The sequence below is a fragment of the Patagioenas fasciata genome, chromosome 26, assembly GCF_037038585.1.
Source record: "Patagioenas fasciata isolate bPatFas1 chromosome 26, bPatFas1.hap1, whole genome shotgun sequence".
Lineage (NCBI taxonomy): Eukaryota > Metazoa > Chordata > Aves > Columbiformes > Columbidae > Patagioenas > Patagioenas fasciata.
Window position 1 is genome coordinate 2089958 of NC_092545.1, and position 26291 is coordinate 2116248.

The following is a 26291-nucleotide window of genomic DNA, read 5'->3' on the forward strand; positions in this document are numbered from 1 at the left end:
GGTCATCTCAAAACAAGAGAACTTTAAAATTCAGAAAAGGGTTTTGAAATAAACCAAGTGAAAATAGTTAAAGATTGGGATCAGAAGACAAAGGGTTGGCTTACAGCCTCCCTTCTCAGCTTATTGCGTTCCTTACCTCCAGGCAAGTTCACAGTCAGGAAATTCACGGTTTTCTAGGCCACAGAATGGCCCCATCCTTCTTGCGTCTCCTCTTCCACACCCACAAGACCAGCCTGGGTATCCATCCCCTGCACCTCCCAGGCTCTGCCGTGATCCTGTTCCGGCCTTGCTATGCCCTCTGAGGGCTCTTTCTCCTAAGCCTGCCAGGGGCTCTCAACACAGGCACGGGCTCAAAGAAAACGTAAGGTCCAGCTTGCAGTCTGCTGCCAGGGGTTCAAAGCTGGCTGTATTTCATCTCTGGGGACACAGGAGAGGGTGCCATTCCCAGTGGCATGGCAGCTTGGCACACATGAGATCATAGAATCATTCTGGTTGGAAGAGACCCTCAAGATCATCGAATCCAACCATAACCTAACTCCACCACTAACCCATGTCCCTAAGAACCCCATCTGTACATTTGTTAACACCTCCAGGGATGTGACTCCACCACTGCTCTGGGCAGCCTATTCCAAAGCTTCACAATCCTCTCTGTGAATTATTTTTTCCTAATATCCAATCTGAACTTTCCTTGGTGCAACTTGAGGCCACTTCCTCTCATCCTATCTCTTACTACTTGGGAGAAGAGACCAACCCCCTCCATGCTCCAACCTCCTTTCAGACAGTTGCAGAGAGCAAGAAGGTCTGGCCTCAGCCTCCTCAAGATAGAGTGGCATTGCCAATTGGGCTTGAGTCAACCCAGAGTTGCTGCTCCCCAACTTTACACATCAACGCTGAGTGATTAAACTGTTAACAGAGCAAGCCAGGGCTCTGGTGCCTTGCAGACTCACCTCCACATTTTGCTGACACAAGAGAAAGGGGAACTTCACAGGACTGAACACTATGGGAATGCCCATTTGAAAGCACCACCCCCTCTTCACCGTCCCATGCCCTTGTATTTGACAATGCCCCCTTGTCACTGGTGTTCTACTGAACCTTTACTCCAGAGGCCTCATCCTGGTGCAAAAGGGCAATGCAAGCCAGCATCTCACTGTCCTGCCTGTGCTTGTGGGTGCACGTACCCAAACTCTCTGTGCTCTTCTCTCAGCAGCCTCAAGACTCACCTGCTCAAAAGAAGACCTGAACACCCAAGGGAAACACAGCAGACCAGCTCTTGGCCCCTTTGCTGCTGTTCCTCCAGGTTTGACCAGCACAGCAGGACAGAGGCATGGGGACATCCTATTTTGGGCCACGGTGCCTTTCCCTCCCCAGGACCTTCATGCTGCTTTGCAGTTGGTCCTGCCCTGTGAGCCACCAGAGCAGCGGTGCCAGCCCTTCTGCCTTGGCCACAGCCCCATGTTCTCTCCGGTCAATTTAGGAAGTGTTCCCATCTTCTGGGTGTAGCTGGAGGTGGTTGAGCCTGTCACAGCTGTAGCAGCAGGACAACGTGGGCATAGTAAAATCCTCGCCGTGGGTTCAGAGGGTACAGAAGTGGGTCAGAAGCCCAAGGCTGAGTGCAGACAGTGAAGTAAGGTGAGCAACAAGGGCTCAGTGTCCCAGAGAGGGTCAGCCCAGTCTCTCCAGAGTCCAAGGCCAGATGGTGACCCTCAGGAGTGGGCTGGACCTAAAATCCATCTGCCTTCCAGCCAAGGTGCTGTCCCTGACACGCTAAAACCTCTGGGCAGGTGAGGCGCAGAGATTTGGGCTTTCTCCTGCTCTGCAAAGAGGACTCTCAGCTCTGGCAAAGCCACTGGAAAAGACCCAGGGTTCAGACAGCAGCTTTTTTCTTGTTACTCAGCTTCTCCCTGGACTGACAGCGTCACCTCCTGCTCCCACAGAGGAACAACAAGCCTAAAGCAGAAAGGTCAGCCACAGCCAGCTGCCTCTCCATTTTAAGGTGAATATTTCGGAGGAGTTTTTCCTCTGAGCAGGATCCCAAAGCCTGATGCACGACTCCCCTCTAGTGGCTTCACAAGAACCAGGACTGGGAGCCAGACTGGGCTGCATCGGCTCCCACTCCTGCTCCAAACTCGGTGCCTGGTCAGCAGCCCCGCACACTCAGCTGTACCAGCTCACCCATCAAAGTATTCCTTAATCAACAACAGGTAAGTTTTTCAAATGAGTTAAGGGAGTTAATTTTAAGGTGAAGCAGCTCTGGACATTTTCACCAGAGCGGAGAGACACCCAGAGCCTATGAAGAGTCAACAAACCCCTGGAGAAGGTCCCCCCTCACCTTCACCAGCAGATGAATCCTCTGCCCTGACTCTCGGACAAGGCTGTAACGCCGTTCCAGGCGGTCCTGACAGTCCTCCAGGCTCAGCAGCGATTCTCTTTTACAATCTCTTCTCACAAATATGGGCGACGCCCACGATCCCACGATGGTCTGGATCTCCTCAACATTGTTTTTGGCTTTCTGTATCCTCTGCTCGAGGTCATGGACATCATCCATCACCATGGAGATGTGATCCCAGACACCTGGTAAAAAATGAGATGATTGACTACTTTTTTTCAGAGCTGCATGGCCAAGCTCTTGTGCACTCTCCATAAGACTTTTCCCCCACGGTTTCATGTATTTCTCACCCATCATTAACACAAGAGACTTACCACCTCAACCAAAAGAGTCACTTCTAGCTCCCTCCTACCCCAACAATCCATGGTACAGCTGCAGCCTCTGTTTTCTGCCAGGAGCACCAGCACCGTGGGGACGTCTGACACTTCCCCCTTTCCCGTACCCAGATTTAATCTGCTACCAGAGAGAGAACAAGGACAACAGGCTGAGTGTTCCTGCCACTGTCACTAGAGCAGGGACCCACAGCCCCACAAACACAGGCTGTGACAGCCCAAGGTACCAGCGAGGGCTGCATTTAGATTCAGGGAACTTCATCTGCAGGAAAGTCCCTTCATCTTTGTTGTGCAACGGAGAAAGAGTTTTTCAGCATGAGGAATTCTGCTTTGCAAGTTCCCAAGGGAGGACACTTGTTCCTGTTCATACCACAAGCCTGATGACAGAAATATATATTCCAACAGCGAGCAGTTTGCTTTCACCAAGAGGAAACAAATTGTCTTCCTCCATTCTGCTTTGCAGTTAAAACTGATCAAGCAAGAACACTGGTTAAATCATCCCAAAGTCACGGTGCACAAACCTCACCACTAACCACAGTATTTCATCTGGCTGGAAAGGATAACGAGGTGGCCCTGGCCCCCACCGGGAGAAGTCTGTCCCAAGCCAGATGGCTGGGCCAAGGGGTCCCAGTCCCTGCACAACTCAGGGAGAAAGCAGTGCCTTGGGGACACAGGGACATGACCACACAGTGGGTCACTTGGGCTGGCACGGGCAGGGAGCAGACTCTTCAACCCCAGCCTTGCCAGCTCTCACAAACCCCAATCTTGCCGTTTCCTCAGCATCACTGCTTACAGGGCAGCCTCTCTTCCCCAAAAGCCCAGAGGGAAGCTGAAGGGATCAGGATCCTGTCCCCAGCCCAAGCAGATCAAGGTAAGATGGGAAGGAGCAGGCAGGCTGGGGGCTGCCCTTTGTCTCCCCAGTGCTGGCTCTGCTGGAGAGTCCCCTGCCCTGCTGTGAACTGTCACTGGGAACCAGGTGATCGAGTCTGGGGACATGGGAGGAATCTGATGAGACCCAAGTGAGCAGGTTAACCATGAGCAATATGCCCTGTGGCCAAGAAGGTTGATGGTACCTGGGCTGCGTGAGTAGGAGTGTGGCCAGCAGGTCGAGGGAGGTGAATCCTCCCCCTCTGCTCTGCACTCGTGAGGCCCCATCTGAGTGGTGTGTCCAGTTCTGGGCACCCCAGTTTAAGAAGGACAAGGAATTACTGGGGAGAGCCCAGCGGTGGCTACCAAGATGCTGAGGGGTCTAGAGCATTTTTCTTCTGAGGAAAGGCTGAGAGAGCTGGGGCTGTTGAGCTGGAGAAGAGAAGCTGAGAGGGATCTGATCAATGGGATCAATATCTCAGGGTGGGTGTCAGAGGATGGACCAGACTCTGTTCAGTGGTGCCCAACGCCAGGGCGAGGGGCAACGGGCACAGACTGAAACACAGGAGGCTCCATCTGAACATGAGCAGAAACTTGTTTGCTGGGAGGTGCCAGAGCCTGGCCCAGGCTGCCCAGACCGGGTGTGGAGTCTCCTTCTCTGAGACATTGAAACCCGCCTGGACCCACCTGTGTGATCTGCTCTGTGACCCTGCGTGAGCAGGGGGGTTGGACTGGGAGATCTCCAGAGGTCTCTTCAGCCCTCACCAGTCTGGGATTCTGTGAAATCCTGTACGGCCTCTTTTGCCCTAACACAGAGCTAGCTCACCCTCCATCTTCCAGTTGAGTGTTTCTTCTGCCTTCTTCAGCTTCAAGTTAATATCCCACAGCTGCTCCTGTATGAGAGGGTATTCGACCTCCAGGACTGTCTTCAGGACCTTGTTGTATCTGTTCACCATCAGCTCCAAGTTGGCCGCCAGCTGCCGGTATGACTCCTTGGAGGAATAGATTTCTGCTGCCGTGGGTGGGATGGCTCCCAGCCGGCTGCCAGACAGGTAGCTCAGCTCCCTCAGCACCGACACCAGCTGCAGAAACAAGGCAGAGAGCTGAATGTGAGACAATCCTCCCCATTCACCTGGTAGACACCCTCCCGTCAATTCTGGGGATCTTAGGGGGTTCCTGCTGTTTTATTCACAAAGCAGTACGCTCTGAGAAGGGCCTGGACACCTCCTAGTCCAGACCATCTCCCTCCCATTGATCTTTGCCTCTGATTTGCTTCCCAATCAAAGACATATAGCTCTGTTAACTACCCAGCCAGCAAACCCTGTGCAGCCTCTAAAAGCCATGATGATCTCTGGTCTTCTCAGCTATCCTCATCAATACAGTCTTTCAGCAATACTGTGCCTGCAGGAGGAGGCACAACCAAAAGCATCTTTGAGTTGTGATGGAACGGGATTGAGTGGGTTATTAAACTATAAACCCAAGTAGAAGTGAGTCCCTGCAACAAACGGAGCAGCAAGGTCTTCCAACGCAATATATCACTTCTAAGACAAAAAAAAAAAATCTTTGCTCAGTTTAGTGGCTTGTGAGAGGGAAAATGCTCCTGAAACGGCACATTTTGGCTGGGTGACAGAAATTCAGTACATTGTATGGGCAATGGCAGGGGTGAGGAGTATCTACAATACTAAAGTGACTATGTCCACAATGACAAGAAGAGGAAAGAAAGACGGAGCGCAGAAGGGTGAAGGGAGCAGTTTGAGGAGGTGGATGGAAGAGGATGGGATGGGAGGAAGGGAAAAGCAGGGGATTGAGGGAGCAGGAGGCCAAGTGAGATAGAACCAAACTCCCCTCCCTTTTATGCACTGGAATGTCTGAGACATCCCCACCATGGTGTCAAGGATGTCTTACCCTCTTTCCCTCTCCTCCATGGAAGGTGAGCTCTGGAAGATTCTTTAATGTTGAAGGGTTGCAAATACATCCTCCCTTTAGGCAAAATGAGGTGCTCCTATCTGCTCTGAAGGGCATGAAGGGGCTGCTAAGCAGGCACCTGAGGACATGAGGCAGTCCTCAGTATGGAAAGCTGAGAGCAGCGCGGAAGCACTCAGAGACTGGAGCTGAGAACATGCTCAGCACGTCACAGGCTCCAAACCCTGGCACCAGGGGGAAGGGTGGAAAACATCCCCTGGGGCCATTTGCTTCCCACCTTAGCAAGGAGATTCCAAGGAGCTGGACAAATCCTTTGTCTGAGAGCCAAGCTGGAATGAGCTCTGGAACCTCAACACTTTTCTCTAACAGCAGCAAGTCCCAGGGAAAGGGGGAAGTGTTTGATGTTTTCCCAGGCCCCTGAGATTCAGCACCTCCGCAGCAAATGGCATTTCACATTTGAGAGGCCCCAGCTCTCATCAGGCCCCAGAACCTTTGAATCCACCTCTGCACTCTGCTGGCTTGGACCCTGCCTCTGCTTTGGGCAGGGGGATGGTCAGGCCTCCCTGTGCTGGAGAGGGCAGCCCTAGGGAACAGAGACCTACTGGAAGCCTCCTGCACCACAATTAAGGAAATCCAACAGCCACAACACTGAAGTAACAAAACAAACCTTTCCTGGGATTTTTATACCCTTTCAGGAAGCTCAGATTTCAGGTAAACATAACACGAACCCACGTCTGTAGGATGATGCTCCTACGCTCCCCACACCAGCGTCAAACCAACCTGCTCTGGAGATGTTGACACCAGTTAACATCTGGCTACTCACAGACTTTCTGGCTTTAATTACAATCTGCGCTGCTTAAACTGTAATCCTGATATTTTACCAGGAGACAGAGCCCACAAAGGGGATGGTTAATTCATGTCACCCATAACAGATGCTCCAGGGACCTCAGCAGAACAGATCTAGTAGCGATCCCACCAGACTTGCCATGCACGGTGGGGCACAGCTTGGAGACGTGCCCTCCAGCAGACAGGAAAGCTAGTTCTTACCTGGGGATCAAAATTAACTGTGATCAGTTTGGTTTCTGGATCTCGCCGGATAAGCGGTTGAGTAAGGTTGTACTGTGATTTTTCAGAGACTGTCTGGGACCAGTCTGCATAGAGCTTCTCCTGATACCTGCCGAAAAACAAACAAACAAATTAAAACATCCACCACGTAGCTGCCAAGCCCGCACACCAAGACATAGAACCAAATAAAAGCCAAGTCCACTTCTGAGGGCTGAAGAACATCAAGGAATATTTAAAACCCACCCACACCACCTCCATAAAGATCTTGGCTTCAAAGACAAACACCTGAAAACCAGTGACAGCATCAAGTCAGGAAAACAAAGATCCCCCAAGTACCATTCTTAGCAGAGGATTCAAATTTGGGGACAAACATTCAAAAGCTCAGAGCAATCAGTTCAGTTTTAGCATCAAACATTAAGATATTAAGTGAGGTGCAACGAATCCCACTCCCACTTGTGGAATACACACATTACAGCCACGGTAAGTACACTGTGAATGGGCACAAGTGGATTGAGACTTCTGGTCAGCTCAGGTTTTCTACCACAGCATCTCCTACATCCAAAAGAATCTCGTTCCAACATTTCTGCTGGGCTGCACAGCCCCTGTCCCTCCCATGCAAACTTCTCATTTCAAGATATCACAGAAAGACTGTGGTGTGTAGCAAAGGATTCCTCCTCCTCTCTCATCACAAAACTCCTTCTGGCTTAGAAAGAGACATTCTCAGGCCCTGGGCTTGCAAATGTGCTGAAAGGTGGTTTAGAGAAGGAGAAGGAAATGGCCTCAAGTTGCACCAGGGGAGGTTCAGACTGGATATTAGGAAACATTTCTTCCCCAAAGGGCTGTCGGGCATTGGAACAGGCTGCGAGGGCAGTGGTGGAGTCATCATCCCTGGAGGGGTGGACAGACGTGGAGACGAGGTTCTCAGGGACACGGGGCAGTGCCAGGGTTGTGTTAATGGATGGACATGAGGGTCTCTTCCAACCAAAACAATTCTATGATTCTATAAGGTTTGGCTTTTTTTCATATAGTTACAGTCATGCCTGAGCCACCACTTACCTGTCGAGCAGCTGGATCATTTCTTCATACTTCTCTATCACCCTTCTTCCTTCAGCAGAGTCCAAGCAGCTGGTGGCACAACAGACAAGCTCAGCGTTACATTTAGCCCTGTGAGGCTGCAGTCTCTATTTACCCCTTCCCAAAACCACCCACCACCTTGCAGGCAGAGCCTGGCTGGGGATCTTACATTCCAACCCCACCGTATCGCCCAAAACCATTTCACTGCACAAAAGCTCTCCAAGCCCCAGTGCGCCCTTTTGCGGGTGTTTGCATGGCAACTGGCAAATGAGAACCACGTCCTGGGGGAAGAACAAGGGCCCAGAGCTGCTGGAGGAACACTGGTCTCCGTAACATACTCAATGCTCCGGTGTTTGCACAGAGCAGGGCAACCTCTGCTCACCAGCCACCACTTTCTGAGGTCAAAGAGGCACAGAAAGAAGCAGAGTGTGGCTCCCGGCAGATGAAGCTCTTGGCGGTGCCCAATTCATGCCCCTCAAACCGAAGAGCAAAGGTGTCCCAGAGTGCGGGAGGCAGAGCCCTGGCCACGCTGCCAGGGCTGTACAGCCCAGGGAACAGCAGGCCAGAGGAATTCTTATCATGCTGTCTTTTCCCCACTGTTTCATCTACAATATCCAAGTTTTCCTCAAGATGGTTGTTGATTTTGGAGGACATATTGACAAAACTTGAATTAACTTAACCAAAAGCTGGAAAAAAGGAGCGCCTGAGCAGTCACCGCTGGGCAAGTGCTGAGAAACCTGCTGGAAGTAAACAAGTCCTCTGAGCAAATCCAAGTAAATCCCAGCAAAACCACTTTTGTTTCTCCTTTTTAATCCTTTTTCCCTTTCAACAGCATCATGTCACCACCGTTGCAGAGCATGTTATTAACTACTCTAAACAGAGGACAGAAAATCAGTGTGAAATGCAGATCTGGGTCCTTCATGGTGGACAAAAATTTGCCATTTAGGTTCAAATCAGACATGATAACTTGGGCTCTGTGCTGGGAACAGCCCAAGAGTTTGTTTCATTGCACCAATGTCTTTGCTGCTGCAGAATAACTGTGCACTTAAAGACACTTAATGGCAAGATACAGTGAGAGAAGGTTACAAACATGGTACAGTGACGGTCAAGTTATTTTGGTCAAGTACATTAAAAAAGTGGATCCATTTACACAGAATCCTGACCAGCACACGTGAAGCCATTCCTGTGAGCTACCAGGTGCAGTCCCTAGAACATCCTCAGTTGTCATAAGTCCAACACTGCCTTGCTTACAGAGCTCTTAAATGTTGTCTCATGTGGTGCCAGCTGTGAGTATGAGGCCATACTTCCCTGACACCATCCGTTATAACAAGCATTTGGGTGATAAATATACCAGCATTGGTTTCTTTCCTTGATCTTGGGAGATGGCTCCTTTGTTTAACGCTGAGAAAGTTTTCTTCTGCCCAACAAAATGCTCGTCTGCTCCCCAACATGCAAACCCAGCTCCATCGACCCATCTCAGCTGAGTCCAGCCCAGCACTTCTCTGCTATTCACAGTTTGGATGATGCCAGAACCAGGACTTGCAGCTGAGGAGGTCCTGGAGAACATGCTGAGTGGGATTGCAGCAGGAAAGGTTCTGATACCTCTTTCAATTGCAACCCGGGAACTATGTCTGAAAGCTGAATAGCCCACTGTGCCTCTTAATCGCTTCAAAACAAATCCAGTTAATGAGTTTCTTAAAAAAAATAATGATCACAAGGAAGCTGAAAAGCACCAGTGCAACCACTTCACACCTCTTTGACTAAGAATTATTTCAGCTATAACCATGGGATAATGTTCACCACAGAAAGAAAATCAGATTGATTACAGAGAAGATAGCAAGGTGGTCATAAAGCAACTTAGCTGGAACAGACACGCACAGATGTGGGATGTGCCTGAAGTGATCAAACGGCACCTGGATTCGCGCTCGCAGCTCCTGCGCCCAGCGCAGCGCTCCAGCCACCGGCGGCATGTTCTTGTGCACAGGGGGGGATCCTGGGGAGGGCACATTGGAACAGCATTGGACTGAACACTGCACTTGTAACCCCAAAGATGCAACAACAGAACCTCATTTGCAGAAAACTGCTCTGATTTCCCAGCTTCCTTCCTTAAATCCAACATCTGCCACACTGATGTAGGTCTGTGACCAAGGCAAGTGCCTCTGGATCTTGAATAAGGAGCTGAGATCGAACGAGAAGCCCAGACTATGTCCAAACCTGAGCTGATGTGAGGTGTCCCTTGCCTGGGACACATTCCCCGCCCCTCACAAACACTGACATAGGGATTTCTGACCAGGAGTTACTTCTGTCCGTCTTATCTAACAGCCACAGAACAATAACCACAAATTCACAGCAAATGATTCTCTCCATGATTCTCTCCAGTCCAGGACTTGTCTCGTTCCAGTATGATCTTTCTGAGGCAAGTAAATAGGTTATTGTTCAAAATGACACACTTGAATCCTCATAATCTGATAGAAATCCACCCATTCCCCCCTGTGCCAACAGTCACGGGGAATAATAAACTTGGAAAAGGCTGATTAAACCCTTGGTTACAAAGTCCCACTCGCATACTTTGCATTTTAAGCATTGTAAGGGAAACAAAATAAATTCATTCTGAGGAGCACATGAGTGGGTTTGCAGGTCCCATGGGGTGTTGGAGGCAGCACACAAATGTGGAGAGAAACCTCCTGTCACAGCCTCGCTGGGAGAAAAGCTCAGCATGTGTCTCCATTCCCAGTCACATATCATGCATACACATTTGAAAAAGGGTATTTTTACTCCTAACCAATTATTTGCTTTAATACTAAGAACAGAGCTTTCCCAGGCATTTCCATTGCCACTAGGAGCTACAGAGGCTGAAAACATCTGCAATTTGTAAAGTTTTGGGTTCCTTAGAAAAATAAATCATTTCCCCCCCAAATTAATCTCAATCAAACTCCCTGTAAAACCCATTTTACTCAGCACGTTCTACCTACCGAGCTTCAGCTCTGCCTGGATGTGCCGGGAGTAGATCAGCCTGGCGCGGTCCAGGGCCCTGCTGAACATGCTGATGAGGACGGAGTATTTGCCAGCAGCATCTGCAGCGACTGCCGGTCGCTCCAAAAGGCTCCCGAACATGTCCAGCAGCTGTTGGGGTGAACACGCAGGAAAAGAAGAGGGGAAAAATTTACAACCCCGACTCCTGCAGAGAGATCAGCTGGGACCTTCCTCCCCAGCCCAGAGGCTTCAATACTGTCCGCACCGATGGGCACTTTGGAAAAAGGAAATTTGCTCCCTTTGTTACGGGGCCTCTCAGACTTTCTCTGGGGTTGGACCACATTCCAACTGTTGTTCTTCAAATGCTTCAAGATTTTCTATTTTTTTCAAAAAACTTACAAAGATAAACACTGTCACTTGCTAAAGTCTTTTCTACAAATGCTTATATTGATTTTTTTAAAAAAATACCATTTATTATTTCTGCAAGATAGATTAATTGATAAATAAACCAGCTTTGTTTCTAGAAAACCTGTTTCCAAAACTGAAACAGATCCATGTATTAATAATATTAACAAATTGATACTAACAATATCAATTCTCACCAGGAAATCCTAGAAAAAGCATGATTTCCCCCAACTTGCAGAGAGAGACACAAATATATCTCCTGGCATCCAAAAGCTTTGTGAGGGACCCACCAGCCTGAGCATCCCAAACCAAGAGCAGCCCAAAAGCTACAAGTCCCACTGTCCCACCAGCAAACACCAGCCCCATGTGCCTGTGGCTCCAGCACTGCCTGGTCTCCTCAGCGTGATTCTCACCGAGCCGGGTGCCCTGATTTCCCTTTTAGGGAAGAGCAAGGGAGCGATAAACAAACCTTGAAGGCGTGGTCCAAGTTGGAGGCGTCATCAAAAGCCTGGATGAAAATGGTGCCCAGCCGACGGTCCATGTCTTCTACTTTCTGCTGGAAACCAAAGGCATCCTGTTCAAAGTCCTGCACAAAGGCAAAACACAAGCTGTGAGGCTGCAAGATGGCACTAGGAAGGTACCTGTAACTCCTCGATCCAGAGATGCCCTCTCTTATTCACCGTGAACTAAGCCACTCCTCTGGCCAATCTTCAGCCATCGCAACGTGGCAAAGTCCTCACGAAGCTTGAGAACATTTCTGTGCTGTCCCATGGCTGAGATGTTGGCCCTTTCTCTGGGAGGGACCCTTTGGTCCTGAGGGCTTTCCACAGCCCACATGGCACTATCTTCAGCCTACAGGCAAGATGGACTATTTCCACACCCTCTCCCCCACCACTTGGCCTGAAGACCACACCATCATCCAGAAAACCCACGGATGCACCTGCTGAGTCCCAAATCCAACCTACTTTCAAGTCAAAACAAGCCTGTGGTTCCATGGTGAGCTGGTTGTGAGTGAGGCAGTTTCAAAACACTCGCACAGGTTGCCCAGAGAGGCTGTGGAGTCTCCACACTTGGACATAGGTAATCTTGGAGATATTTCACCTGACCAGTCACAGTCCTGCTCTAGCTGAGCCTGCTTTGAGCAGGGAAGGTGGACTGGGTGATCTCCAGAGGTCCTTTTCAAACTCAACAGTACTGGGTTTCTGTAATTTCCATCATCTTCTTGCACTGCTTTTCTTGCTTCAATTGTAATAAATCCTTTGAACTTCAAGAGTAACATCTATATTTGTTTTCCTACACGTAAAAGAGTCCAAATCAAAGACTGAACTTGACAGTCCGTGACAGTCCTTCTGTTCTAGCTTGGACAAAACCACTAAAAATGAGGTCATGTGTCTCTTTTCCAAAGGACAAAGTGCAAGGAAATAGCTTTTACTATTGCTACTGCTGAGCTCCAGCAGATCCAGATGCCATGTTTTAGCTAAAAAAAACGGCTCCAGCAGTGGCAGAGGGTGCAAAACTAGAGCACTGAAAGAACAAACATGACTCAGAGTCACACAAATGGCCATGGGGTCACCAAACCCAAGCCACCTCCTGCAGAGCCACTGTCACCTCTCCTCTGTGCCTGCCCTGCTGAAGGAGGGGTGCTATGGAGCAAGCAGCTTTCCAGCAAGAAACACTGGGGACGTGCCACCCCCTGCAGAGATGTACTGGGAGCTGCAGGAAGCAAAGCACGAGCCACCCATCCCCACACCAGGCAGGTCCCAGAGGGCTGGGAATATTCCTTTAATTAAAGCACTACTGATAATAAAATAGAGCATCCTTGAATTCTGAGAGCCCCAGATGCCATGTGTTCATCTAGGCAGGAGCGAACACATCCCAGAGATGATCTGAGTTGGCCCTCATCAGGCAAACTACCTTGTTTTTCCAAAACTAAGACAGAGTCTTATATTAATTTTTGCTGCAAAAGATGCTTACTTTTTTACATGTATAGCTGCCTGGACCCTATTTAAATTGACTTTTTTATGAACTGTAACTAGGGCTAATTTTTTGAATAGGGTTCATATTTCAAGCATCCTGAAAAATCATGCTATAGCTTGTTTTTGGGGTAGGTCTTTTTTTTGGGGAAACATGGTAAATACCAAGAGCAGGAAAGCAAAGAGATGTGGGTGTTGGTATAGCTCTTATACCTCAGCAAGCACCATGTACAGCAAAAGCTTGTGCATAACTCATGGAAATCCCAGTTTCCCAGCTGCACTGATCTAAGGTGCTGATCTAGCAAGATATGTTAGATATAGACGTGCAAGAAGTCCCAAATCTCTGCAGGAAAGGCCAGCGGCTCCCTGTTCCCTCCAGTACCAGATCAGATCATAATGAAAGGAGGAAAGAGCTGGGAAGAAGATAGCAGGAAACTGCTGCTTTGGAAACATGCACATGTTCCTGATGTTCCCGCAAACTGGTCCCACCTACCGTGTTGGTCAGGTCAAGACAGTCATAGGTTCGCTCTGAAAACACCTTGTATGCCTCCTGGAATTCCTCATACATGTCCAGGACCTGCTGGCCCAGGGTCTTCCCTTTAATCCCACTGAATTCAATTTTCTCCAGCTTCATCAAGTCCAAGGAAGTTGCCAGGAGATCCTTCAAAGTCAACGGAGGGAGACACAGGTCATGATGTTGACAAAAGAAGATGACAACAGTTGTCACGACAGAGTTGCACTTGCTGAGGGACCTTCCCAAGCACAGCGCTGGTGCTCAGGCTGGGTGGCAGGGATGGGAAGGGGGGAGCCTGATCTGCCTGTCCTGAGCATCAGTGGCTGCTCATAACACGTCCCTGCCCAGTGAGACCTGCTGCAGCCACTAGAAATACCATGACAACTGTAAAATCGCTTTTAAGTGTATTTAAAGGACAGATCCAAAGCAGGATATGAGACTCTTATATGTCATCCAGCATAGCTAAGAATCCCAATTTTATAGGTATTAACCAAGGACAGATTTCTAATATTTACAGGTACCCAAACTGTCCAAAGCTCCTGCGCAGTCAAACCTCCACGTGTCCAAGTGGCTGTTGCAGCACCTGCCCCGCTGGCCCTCTCTGCTGAGGTGGCACACGGGTCCTTCCCTTCCCTTCCCATCCTCTGCAGCCTGGCAGTGTCACCTCTTGGGAAAATGTCCCGCTCCCCCAGTGGTGGTGGCAGCACTGGGCAGCTCTGCTGCCATCCCACCTCATCTGTCTCCCTAGGTAGGGCCAAGTAAGGGCTGGTTGAACATCCATTGTCTCAGAGGACCAGGAGAAATGTGCACAGGAATGTACTGGTGGCCACTCTCTGCTTGCACTTGTCCTGGGGCCACCCGAGCAGGGCAGCAGGTTTTACCACAGACACGTAATATGAAACAGTGCAACGAACCAAAGGAAAGGGATCCTTCCCTCTTCACGTGCTCACGGGCTACCCATGCACCAGTGTAACTGCAGCTTTTATGAAAATTCGAAAACAAATGCACATATGCATTCATATTCACTTCGACACACCAGCACATCCGCTTGAACAAATACCTAGTAAGGCAAAAAAATAATGTGGAAATACCAGTTGTCCCTTGCTTTGTCTTGCAAGGTTGCTTGAAATGAAGTGATGAGGGGAAATTGAGACGGAGAGAGATGCAGCAGTTTTCCTCATTAACAGGCTGGTGTGCACTATGCTTTTAATTATTGTTTTACAGCTCACTCCGCAGGCTCTCCCTCTGACTCCAGATACTGCAGCTTCTACTGTCCCTGGAGTGTGGGACAGCCACGGAAGGAGGAAACAGACACTGGTCAAAACGCACAGTGCCCCAGCTCAAAACCTCCCCACTGGCTTTTGTCTGCAGCCCATATCCACAGTGTGCCCATGGCATCCATGGAATCCCAGCAGTCAGTGCCCCAGAGCCTTTACAGGGTCCCAGTAAACCTGTCACCAACACTGTCCTCATGATAACCTGCAGTTATTCCTGTGTCTATTTATATTCCTCTCTACACCGACCAGCATAATTTGGTTTATTTCACATCAAACCCTACTGGAAACCATCATTATGAATACTTTTAAAATAGGCACCAGTCATGACAGTTTTCAACATAGTTAATTAAGGAACACATAAAAGTATATGGCACATTTAAAGCAGTAAAACTGCAAACACCAGCAACCTGTACACTGGCCATCCAACCCTACACACTGAGAACGCAGCAACAATCAACAAAGAAATTCATTTGGGATGTGTGTGGAGAGCAGATGAATGTGTGTGGTTAGCCACGTGAGAGATAACAGGTACATGCAAGGTCTGTACAAGAGGTACATACAGTATCTGTATAAGAGGTATATACAGTGTCTGTATAACAGGTACATATGGTGTCTGTATGTCTGTGGTCTCCGGACACAGCCATGTGGTAAGGAGAGCATAGGGAGCTCCCACATTCACACTCAGACCTGCTCTCTGCAGAACATCTCCTGTGGCTCAAGGAGCCCTTGGCCACACTGGGAGCTCAGGGATGACACCCCAATGTCCCTGCCTCAGGTGACAGATCTGGCAAACAGGGACACCCCTGAGCCACAGCACCCCAGTTTGATGGACTATGAGGATGCGAAGGGACAACCTGGTGAGGAACGTGTCCCTGCTCCTCCCCAGGCCCACGTGGCACAGCCAAGGGGATCCTGCCATCTGGCCTCTCCAAGACAGGCAGGACCCAGCTCTAGGGTGTCATAGAATCATAGAACCATTTCAGTTGGAGGAGACCCTTAAGATCATTGAGTCCAACCATAACCTAAATCTGTCTCTGATGGCACCAGGAGACCTGGGAGATTACATTGCTTTATTTACAGCTGTGCAAACCACACCTCCAGTAATCCTCCTTTTCTTGCCCCAACAGGAGCAAGGAGTCCAACGGGACTCCTGAGAGCAAAAAACACACCTATCAACCTGACCAGCTTACATATGCACTGAGCAGGACATAGTAAAACACAGTCTTAGACTCGCTGTAACAGGAGACCTAACAGCAAAAGAGTGGCCCCATTCCCTGGTATCAGGTGAAGCTATAGAAAGGAAAGATGCCAGCAAGTGATCTCCTGGCTACAGAGTTCTCCTGACGGTTTGCAATGTTTTTCAAGACCAGAGTCTCACCTCCACCATCTCCAGTCTCTTCAGGAAGGTGTCCAGCCTCGCAAACACCATCGTGGAGCTGAAGTCCCACTCCCTCACTTCTTGGCCTGCTTCATAATACATGTGCAGTTTTTCCCTTCTCTCCTCAAATGCCTCTTTGAACATGTTCAGGATACCGAGCACCATTCGCACCTTGCCCAGGCTCTCCTCCATGTCCCCTTTCAGAAGGTCTTCTGGAGACAGGTACACCAGGGCCTGGAAGAGCAAAATCACACCTGAGAGGTCACTTCTGCCATCATGGAAAACAAGGACTTCTTGTGTTGAACACATTTGAACCTGTTTATTAAGTTAAATGTTGCCTAAAGAATCACTTTTCCAGGGAAGGACAATAGGAAGAAGGGGAGAGGGGACACAGGGGACTGCAAACACAGGCATCACAGCCACAGACCTGCTCAATGAGAAGGTTGCAGATCTCCTGGAGCAGCACCACTATCCGCACGGGCATGTTGTAGTGCTTGGAGGTGACCCAGATCAAACACACCACGTGGAGCAGGGGGAGCAGGAAAGGCTTCACCTCGCTGAACTCAACCCTCTCTACGTCTTCCAAGCGGCGCTTGAGGGCTGTCAGGTGCAGGTGAACGTCCTGAGCTTCAGTCAAAGCTGTGTTGAGAGACGTGAGAAGCGGTAAGAACCACCCAGCTGCGGTGTGCTGGGTTCCCAGCTAGGTGCTGGCCTCACCACATGGAAAAGTGCCTGGGAAAAGAAACTGTCCTGACAAGCACTGAGCACCCTCAGCCACCTGTGTGCTGCAGGTCACTCACTCGTGAACATCACTCACCTGCGGCAGTAACCAGAACAGAAATAAGCTGATGTGATGGCAGGGGACAGGGAGCTGGGACAGGGCTTCGTGGAGAGCCTGAGTCCACAACTGCTAAAAAGTCACACGGAATTTGCCCAACAGCACCAAAAATACAGTGCTGCCATGGCTGTGAGCCATGGCCTTGCTGTACAGCACGACAGGCTGTACAGCCTTGGCCTGAGCCCTTTTTAGCTCAGTTTTGGCTCAAGCAACTCCTTGTCCAGTGGGCAGATGACGACGGCCCCACTAGTCCTGACTGTAATAGAAAACCTGTCAACAGTAAAGCAACTGATGTCTGACTCGTCGAAAGCTTTAGCTTAGCTCTGTACAGCTGTGTGGTTTTACCCTGAAGAATTACCCCAGAGCGCAAGCATTAATAAAACCAGATCGTTGTGCAATTAAACCTGTGGACCAACAAGAAGTGACAGAAGTGCTTGAATGCATGCAAAAATAACCCCTAAGGCCCAAGACCAAGGAAGAAGAGACTCCCACTATCAGCATCACCCTCCCAGCAAATCCACCAACAGCAGCCACACCAGTACAATGCCAGGGAAAGGGGCAGAGACTTAAAAGCAGGTGCACACAAATCTGAACTGCGCTGTAATGGAAATTAACAATTATAGTCCAAATTATCCAATTAGGGTTAGTATCGCTGTAGCCGGATTAAAACCAAATATTTGTTGTATTTTGATTAAACCCTTAAAGTATTAATTAGTTTAACAATGAACCCTTGGCTCCTTATATAAGAGGTGTTTCTCCAGCCCATTTAAACTGCACAATGCAGAGTGTGACACAGATCCTTAAGAGATTCAATGTTTGCACGTGAAGTGGTGAAGAACAGTGTTTTCTGCCAGCACGTGCACAGCTAACACAGTCTAGATGGTTTCATTGTGCCAGAGAGCAGCTGGGTTGGACATGGATGTCCAGCTGTGTTGGTCTGCAGGGACAGACCAGCAGGACTACACTGTTTTTCACTACAGACAGGGATTTGCAATATTTCCTTGGGCTGCGCTCAACTCCCCTAAGCAAAGCAAAGCAAGGAAATTCGGGCTGCAGTGGCCAAAGCCTGAGAAGCAGCGCTCTAACAAAGCAGTCTTAGGTACAAGATCTGTCCTCTTAGTCTGAACTCCCATTCCTGCATAATAACACCAGAGGAGCTGGTGGAAGTTGAGGTGAGTCCTGTTAGAGTAACGCAAACACTTTATTACAGCAGAATAAATTCCCAAACCCATTCACCCTGAACTTTGGCAAGAGTCTGGCTCAACAGACCAGCGATGGAGCTTGTCCCAGCCTGGAAACAAAAGCCTAGACTCAAGCACAAGCAGCCCAGTCTCAATTCACAAACTAGAAAGATTTGGCTTGAAATCAGTCACACCAGGCCATGAAGAAAGGCCAGAAGCCAGCACTGTGATAAAGTTGCCCCAGCATCTCACCTGCCTCAACATCCATTAGCATGGTTTTGAAGGCTGGGATGTAGCTGCTCTCAACTCTCTCCAGCAGCTCCATCATGTTCCTGACCTTCCTCGTTGTCAGCTGGTTGTAAATGCATTCCAGGTCATCACACCTACAGCAACCGAGACACAGAATCACAGAATCAGTTGGTTGGAAGAGACCCTCAAGATCATCGAGTCCAACCATAACCTAACCCCTGGCACTGCCCCGTGTCCCTGAGAATGTCATCTCTGTGACTGTTCAACCCCTCCAGGAATGGTGACTCCACCACTGCCCTGGGCAGCCTGTTCCAATGCTTCACAACCCCTTCTGGGAAGAAATGTTTCCTAATATCCAACCTCAGCCTCCCCTGGCGCAACTTGAGGCCGTTTCCTCTGCTCCTGGCGCTTGTTCCTGGGGAGCAGAGCCCGACCCCCCCTGGCTCCAAGCTCCTTTCAGGCAGTTCAGAGATCAGAAGGTCTCCCCTCAGCTCCTGTTCTCCAGCTGAACCCCCCAGGTCCCTCAGCCGCTCCCATCACACTTGTGCTCCAGCCCCTCACCAGCTCTATTCCCTTCTCTCAACTCACTCCACTACCTCAAGGTCTTTCTTGGCCTGGGGGGCCCAAAACTGATTTGAGGTTTGGCTTCCCCAGCGCTGAGTACAGTGGGACAGTCATTGCCCTGGGCCTGCTGGCCACACTGTTCTTGATGCACACCAGGATGCTGGTGGCCATGTTACCCACCTACACTGGGCCATCAGCTGTCCCCCAACATCATCTGTTTCCCCTGGGCCTGATTCAGGGCTTCCTCCAGCTACACATGGACTGTGGAAATGGGAGAAAGCTGCATGAGGCACAGACAAACCCTACAGGACAGAAAGTGCTGAGTTCAGCATGACAGCAGCTCTGCTACTGACAGAACATCGCTGAAAAAAAGCCATCGTGTTTCTGCAGGCATTAGCAACAGCTCTCCAGCCAGCAGGGCTTTGCCCCGAGTCAGCCTGAACCAGTACAGCACAAAGGTTTTCAAAGGGCAGGAGGAAATACCACTCCCAGGCTCCTGAGCATCTAAAGCCCCTCTGGCCCTGACAGATGAACAGCAGCCAGCTGAGATGCACCATTTCCAGACAGCCCCCAGCAGGTGTCCATCAGCAATTACTCCTGTGGATGGCTCCTAGTGAACAGTGACGAAAGAGTGCCCAGAGCGGGTGTGGAGTCTCCTTCTCTGAGACATTCGAACCCGCCTGGACCCACCTGTGTGATCTGCTCTGTGACCCTGCGTGAGCAGGGCTTGGACTGGGGGATCTGCAGAGGTCCCTTCAGCCCAACCAGCCTGGGATCCTGTAAAGGGCATTTCTGAAAAAAGTCCCTTGAGGTGTAGCCCCTGTGGTGGGGCTAAGTTAAAACACAGCCAGCTGCCCAGTGACCTCCCAGGCACTTTGCAGATCATGATGATTTTCTGTGCGGGAGCAATTTTCCTTAGTTGAAGCCTACATGAACCCCAAGTGGCCTGTTCTTCTCAACTCATGGAATTAGCAGCTCCACCACCAGCACTCTCCCTCTACACAAAACCAGCACCACAGGGCACCATGCACTGGCCAGGCTGCTCTGGGTACCTGTTCTTCCAGAACTCCAGCTCCACCTTCGGGTTCGGATTGCTGCCTTGCAGGAGAGGCTCTGAAGACTCTTTCTTCAGTGCCTCCTGGATCTGGTGGCTCCAGTCTATGATGGCCGACTCCATGGCATACACCAGAGATTTATCTATCCGTTCCATGCTGTAGTAAACAGAGTACGTGATTAACTTTGTTGATGTGCATTGCTCAGTTGGATCTACTTCCAATGGCCGTGTGGGCAGCTGGATTTTACAGGGTTTCACATTTCAAAACCACAAAACAATCAAACCCCATAAGATTTTGTCACTGGTTTAATATAGGAATTACACTCTGGAGAAAATGGCTGAATGTCTGCAGCAGTGTGGGCAACAACACTGTTCATAAAGTGAATGGTGGAAATGAAGAGCCAGTCGCCACCTCTCTGCACAGCCAGTCATTGTCACATCAGATCCACTCAGGTTCAGGATCTGACCTGGAGACTCACACATCCAGCAAGATTCTCTCTCCCCATACCATTCTCCCTCAAAATATTCTACATCCCTGCAGTCATTAACTCACTTAATTCAGCAAGAAACACCACCAAGTGGGCTGGGAAGCTGAGGACAGGTCACCCCACTGCCTTGGAAGCAGTAACTTCTCACAAAATCCCACCCGCACCACGTCCTGTCTGAGGAGTGATTCATTCCACTGCACCCACACATCTCCTGGGGTTCCACAGGGGCACGCACGCAGCCCAGACACGATGACAACTTGATGTACAAACGCATCTGCTTCTCTGGACCTTCCAGAACCTGTTATTTTGGGGTGGTACTCACGATTTCTCATTTTCCAGATCAATGTCCTCAATTCCCTCTGAGCCAGCTGGGAGAGGCAGCAAGGTCTTGCCGTCTACTTGGCCAACAACTGTGAAAATGGTACTTTTGAGGTTGTGGACATGACGCACGATGTCTTGTGACACCACTTGTGGCCAGCCCTGATGGTTCTTCTTGTTCGTTAGGATGGGCACGATCACCTACAGCGGGAGTCACGGAAGACCAATGGAGAAAAAAGTGCAGCAGGAGACGGACGGGCCACCAGGCTCTGAGGTCTGTGCTTGGCCAAGCCTGGAGACCCATATTCATTGCTGTCTCAAGCAGTTCCCATGTGAAATAGAGGCAGCTGATGATGAATGGGCATCTCTACAGGCCCACTTTATACAGCAGAACACCCTTTTCCCCAAATCCAAGCAGCTAAGGAGGGTGGAAGCCAGTAGGCAAAGTGAGCAGCCCCATCCCCAGGCTCTCCCAGCCTTTCAAGCCCGCAACTGGAGATGGCCCCATGGGCTGCTGTCCCTTGCCCTCACAACTGTCCCCGGTGCTTGGTCCCCATGTCCCTGCCCATGGGCACAGCCGTCAGGCTGCCCTTTGAGCCTGCCAGGGCTGGGCTGAGCTCAGTGTGCTGCAAGGGAAGGTCTGCTGGTACCCCCTGGGATACACTGGTGGTGAGGGTCCCCCAGGTCCCAGCTGCAGCCCACCAAACAGGAGCTTTGCCTTTATCAGCACTTTTACTGACCCGGCAGCATGGGGTTGTGGGGCTGGTCGGGGTTTGCCCAGATTTGAGCTGCTTTTGGCTTGTTTGAGCTGTGACAGCAACACCGTGTCTGTCACCTATCCTGGCTGGCTCTGCACTGGGACCAGCCTGTGGCAACAGCCTAACAAAGCCAGGTTGTCCCTAGTGACAAACAACAGCCCTTTGTGTTACTGGACTCAGGGTGGGGGTAGGGGAGGGGGGGGAGGTGACTAAAGGCATAAAAATAGCTGCAAATGGACATAAAATTGAAACGGAATAAAGCAGCTCAGCACCTCCATGGTGCTGTCCCAGGATGCTGAAGACTCTTTGGAACTGTGGCTGGCTCTGTAGACCCGAAGAAGACCCGACCAGCCACCTTCGTGCCCAGGGAGCCGTGGGAAGGGGGAGCACAACCCCAGGGAACACACGGGCAGGTGCTGACGAGTTCACCTTCAGCAGTTTTAGCTGCATTATTAGCAAGATGTGTCTCTATTACTTAAAGCATGTGGACTGCTAATGCCAGTGATGTTGTAACCAGGCAAATGATAGCCGTTCATTTTCTTTCTGACTGTTAAAATGATAACTGGACTCAGGATGAAGCCCCAGCCCACAGAGCAGGTGTGTTCCCTTCGGCACCGCAGGAGTGAAGCAACAAGTGGACAAGGTCACCAGCTGTGACCCCTCACTGAATAAAGACAAAGTGTGGGAAGAGGAACACACGACCCCAACCCCAGGAAATTCAAGACCTTTTTCACCTTCACGCAGACCCACCCCATCTGCCTGACCCAGCACCACCGCTGCTTTTGCCTTCAAGTGAAGCTTGAGAGGAAAATAGGATGAGAACCAGGCACAATCTGCTCCCTGCAGAAATACTGCATGTCTGCACAGGGGAGAGCAAAGCCTGCAAACACGCAGCTGGGACGCACAATCCCGGCTCCCAAAGGCATCCAGAAAACAGGATTTAACAGGATCTGCCAAAGTGTTCCTACCCCACCATCTACCCATAGCAGACGGTGCTTGCAATGCTATTGGCCAGCCGTGATGCAAAACCACTGTTTGTGCAGACTTCGCAAGACCACGGGGCTCATCAAAACAAAAGCTCCCCGTATAAATAACGTGTTTTCTCACAAAACCAGGATAACCAGTCTGGCAGCCTGCTCTTGGGAATCCAATCTATCAGTCACCATCTTAATATACCAAACATCATGATCAGAGCTTCTCAAATCCAGCAGCTCCTCTGCTTTCCCATTACAGCCTCATTCCTGAGACTTCTCCAGGTGAGGAGCCATCAGGAATAAACCGAAACAACATTGTCTAGTTCAGGCTAATAACACAGCAAAGCAAAAGCACTCGAACCTCTTGACGATCTCTTTAAGAAAACATCAGCCCACCTGAGATAACCCGACACTGAGCTACAGGAGGCTCCTGAACATCACAAAACACTTTTTCACTATGAGAGTAATCGAGCACTGGCCCAGGTTGCTCAAAGAGGTTGTGAAGTCTCCATCCTTAGAGATAATGAAGAGCTACCTGGACATGGCCCTGGGCAACTGGCTCTGGATGGCCCTGCTTGAGCAGGGGTTTGGAGTAGGTGACCTGCAGATGTCCCCTCCAGCACCTGTGGGTACATCAGTCCCACAAGGACCCCACTGATAGACAGAGCTGATGTGGATCAGCATTCAGGTGGTTTATATGAGTTCTAAAGCCGTCCATGGTACTGCAAAGGGCAGAGTTAAGGGTACAAGTGCATCAGCAGAGAAGGGAGGGAGGCCAAGGAGCCTGTCTGTAGGAGGGGACACCTTCCCCGCTGCCATGTGCGAGGGGCACCCGGTACTCATGGGTGCCAGGGCTCCCTCTGCACCTCCGGGGCTGCCCAGGCCTCACAGGATCCCAGCCTGGTTAGGTTGAAGGGATCTCTGCAGATCCCCCAGTCCAAGCCCTGCTCACGCAGGGTCACAGAGCAGATCACACAGGTGGGTCTAGGCGAGTTTCAATGTCTCAGAGAAGGAGACTCCACACCCGCCCTGGGCAGCCTGGGCCAGGCTCTGCCATCTCCCAGCAAACAAATTTCTCCTCCTGTTGAGCCTGCCCCCGTGGCCCCTCATCCTCACCTCCTCCACGAGGGCGGCAAAGTGCCGCAGGGCATCGGCGGGCAGGTCCCCGCAGAGCAGCTCCCCGGGGCCGGCGCCGGGGGCCCGCAGGAAGAACAGCCCCTTGCGGCGGGCGGCGGGGGCGGCCCCAGCTCCAGCTCCCCGGCCGGGCCCCGCCAGAGCAGCAGCGCCGGCCCCGCCGGCCCCGCCAGGAAGCTCCGCAGCAGCGGCCCCGCCGCCTCCCCGCCTGCCCAGCGCTCCCAGCGCTCCGCCGGCACCCCCAGCCCCCGCGCCGCGCACCGGCACAGCCGCTCGGCGCCGGGCACCGGCTCCACCGCCTGCTCCATCCGGCCGGCACCGGCGGGTGTTTGCGGGGAAGAGCCGCGTTGCCCGGGGGAAGGGACACTGCGAGGAGCCGGGGGCGGGCCGGGGCGGGACCCAGCTCGCCTGGGAGACGCAGCTGCCCCGGGCAACCACGGGTATCAACACAAGCTGGGGATGGAGGGCCTGAGAGCAGCCCTGCGAAGGACTTGGGGGTGCTGGGGGATGCTCCCTCTGGGGGGGGTCTGGATACCACTGGATCCACCTGGGCACCCCCAAAGTGGCTTTTTAGCACTTATTTTTCTCCTGAAAAAGCAAACACAGTGGGGCTTTCTCCCATCCTGCCCCATGGAACCCCACTCAGACCACACCAGTGCTTGGTTGCCCATCACCATTTATTGCAGCTGTTGCCTGCTCAGCGCCCAGGGCAGTGGGACCGGGCCCGAGACCCCCATCCTGCCCGGCTGTCAGGGAGTGATTCACTGCGGGGGGTGGAAACTGGGGATCCCGTACCCCTATATATATGCTAAACCAAATTATTCGGTTGCAAGCAGTGGTTGAAATAATAAGCAACCAGACGGCTGAGGCACCGAATCTCATAGCGAGACAATTGTCTCAGACCAGAGCTGCAGTGTACCAAAATCAGGGAGCGTGAGATTGGCTTTTAGCTGAAGAGAGGGGGGCGTCTGTGGGAAACTGAATACTTCGGAGTGTTGTTTGGAAAGAGATAACGATGGGGAAGCCATAATGAAAATAGCAGAGGAGATAAAACGCGTTGCACATGTACCAGTACAGAAGTGGAATTCTATACTTACTAGCCATTGGTGGGGTAACTTATTTGGGGGAGCCTGGTGGAAGAAAATAGGCTTCATGATAGTATGTGCATTTCTGGGTTTACTGTTTGTGCCACGTACGACCCCGTGCTTTGTTCAGTTAATACATTCAGTAGTCCAAGTCCTCCCCACCCCCCGCCAGCGAGTTCGCCTCCCCCCCGGGAAGCCGGGGCGTCCCTGCCGGCTCCGTGCCCGGGGTGGACGGGGGTGGACGGCGGGGGGGGGTGGACGGGGGCGGGGGGGGCACGCGGGCGTCCCGCGGTTTCTCAGCCCCGCTGTCGGAGGCCTAACCCCCTCACCTGCCCGTGCTGCCGCCTCCCGCGCTTCTTCCTCGGTGGCTCGCTCGCTCGGTCCCTCGGCCCGCTGCCCGCCCCGGCCGCGGGCTGAAGAAGAAACCGACCCCGCCAGCGGCTTTGCCTCCCCCCGGGGAGGCATAGAGACACCGCGTCCCCGTCCCCGTCCCCCCGTCCCGGCCCGCCTGCCTCCCTGCCTACCCGCGCGCGGGGTTCCTCGGCCGATCGGCAAGACGCTCCCGCGCTGGCCTCCCCGCGACCGCCCGCCCGACGGGCTTGACTCCGAGCGACTGACCGTTGGGCACCTGGCGGGGGGCAGGGGGCCGGTTGCCGGGCGGCGGGGAGAGCGCGCATGCGCGGCGCGCGCAGTTGCCGACCCCCTCCGGCCCTTCCCGCGGGTGGGCCGGAGGGGGCGGGGGGCAAGGCGAGGGCGGGAGAGACCGCGCTTTGGGGTGCGGGCGGGGCGGGGGGTGTTTGTGCTCGCCGTGCAGTCTGAGCCGGAACACGAAGTGAAATTATACGGCGGCGGCGGCGGCGGCGGCAGGTGCGGGTGGGGGGCACGACGACACCACCACGACCCCGCCGCCCCTGCCGAAATAAACCCCCACCAAAAAAAAAAAAAACACCGCCACGAAACCCGCATCCCCACGCCACGCGCGAGCCCCGAAACTCCAGACACGGACTCGCCGAGCGTGTGCACGGATCGCGAGGGTCGAAAAGCTCGACTCGTAGAGTCGCGTACGCTGTCCCGCAGCCACCCGCGAGAGGCTCGCTCGGTCGCGTCCAGCTCCTGTCCCTGCGTAGGACCAACCGCCCCGCCGTTCCGGTTCAGTCCTTGCCCGCCGGTCCCACTTACTTAGACTAAGCCTAAAATGCAAAGATCTCTCCATAAGGATGGGTTTTATACTCTACTTCCACAATCTGCTGGCAGTACAAAAGAATAAGCGGCAGATCTACTTAGGCTGAGCCACGGTGCTTTGCTCCTAAGACCATGCATACCATGGGAATATTTCAGCTGCATGTCCCACCCCAACCCCAGAGAGCAAGAGCTCCAGGAACAGGTGGAGAAACAGGGAAGAACACTGCAGTGCTTCTGAGAAATAAAGCAAGGACAGAAAGGCAGACGGGCATGCTGTGGAACCTTCTCCTTACCCGACT

At 51.7% G+C, this 26291-nt stretch overlaps 1 pseudogene; it reads right to left on the reverse strand.

Annotated features, from left to right (window-relative positions):
* Nucleotides 1-25502, reverse strand: part of LOC136112701 (dynein axonemal heavy chain 9-like) — a 116274-nt pseudogene extending 90772 nt beyond the window's left edge.
* Between the last annotated feature and the right edge of the window lie 789 nt (nucleotides 25503-26291).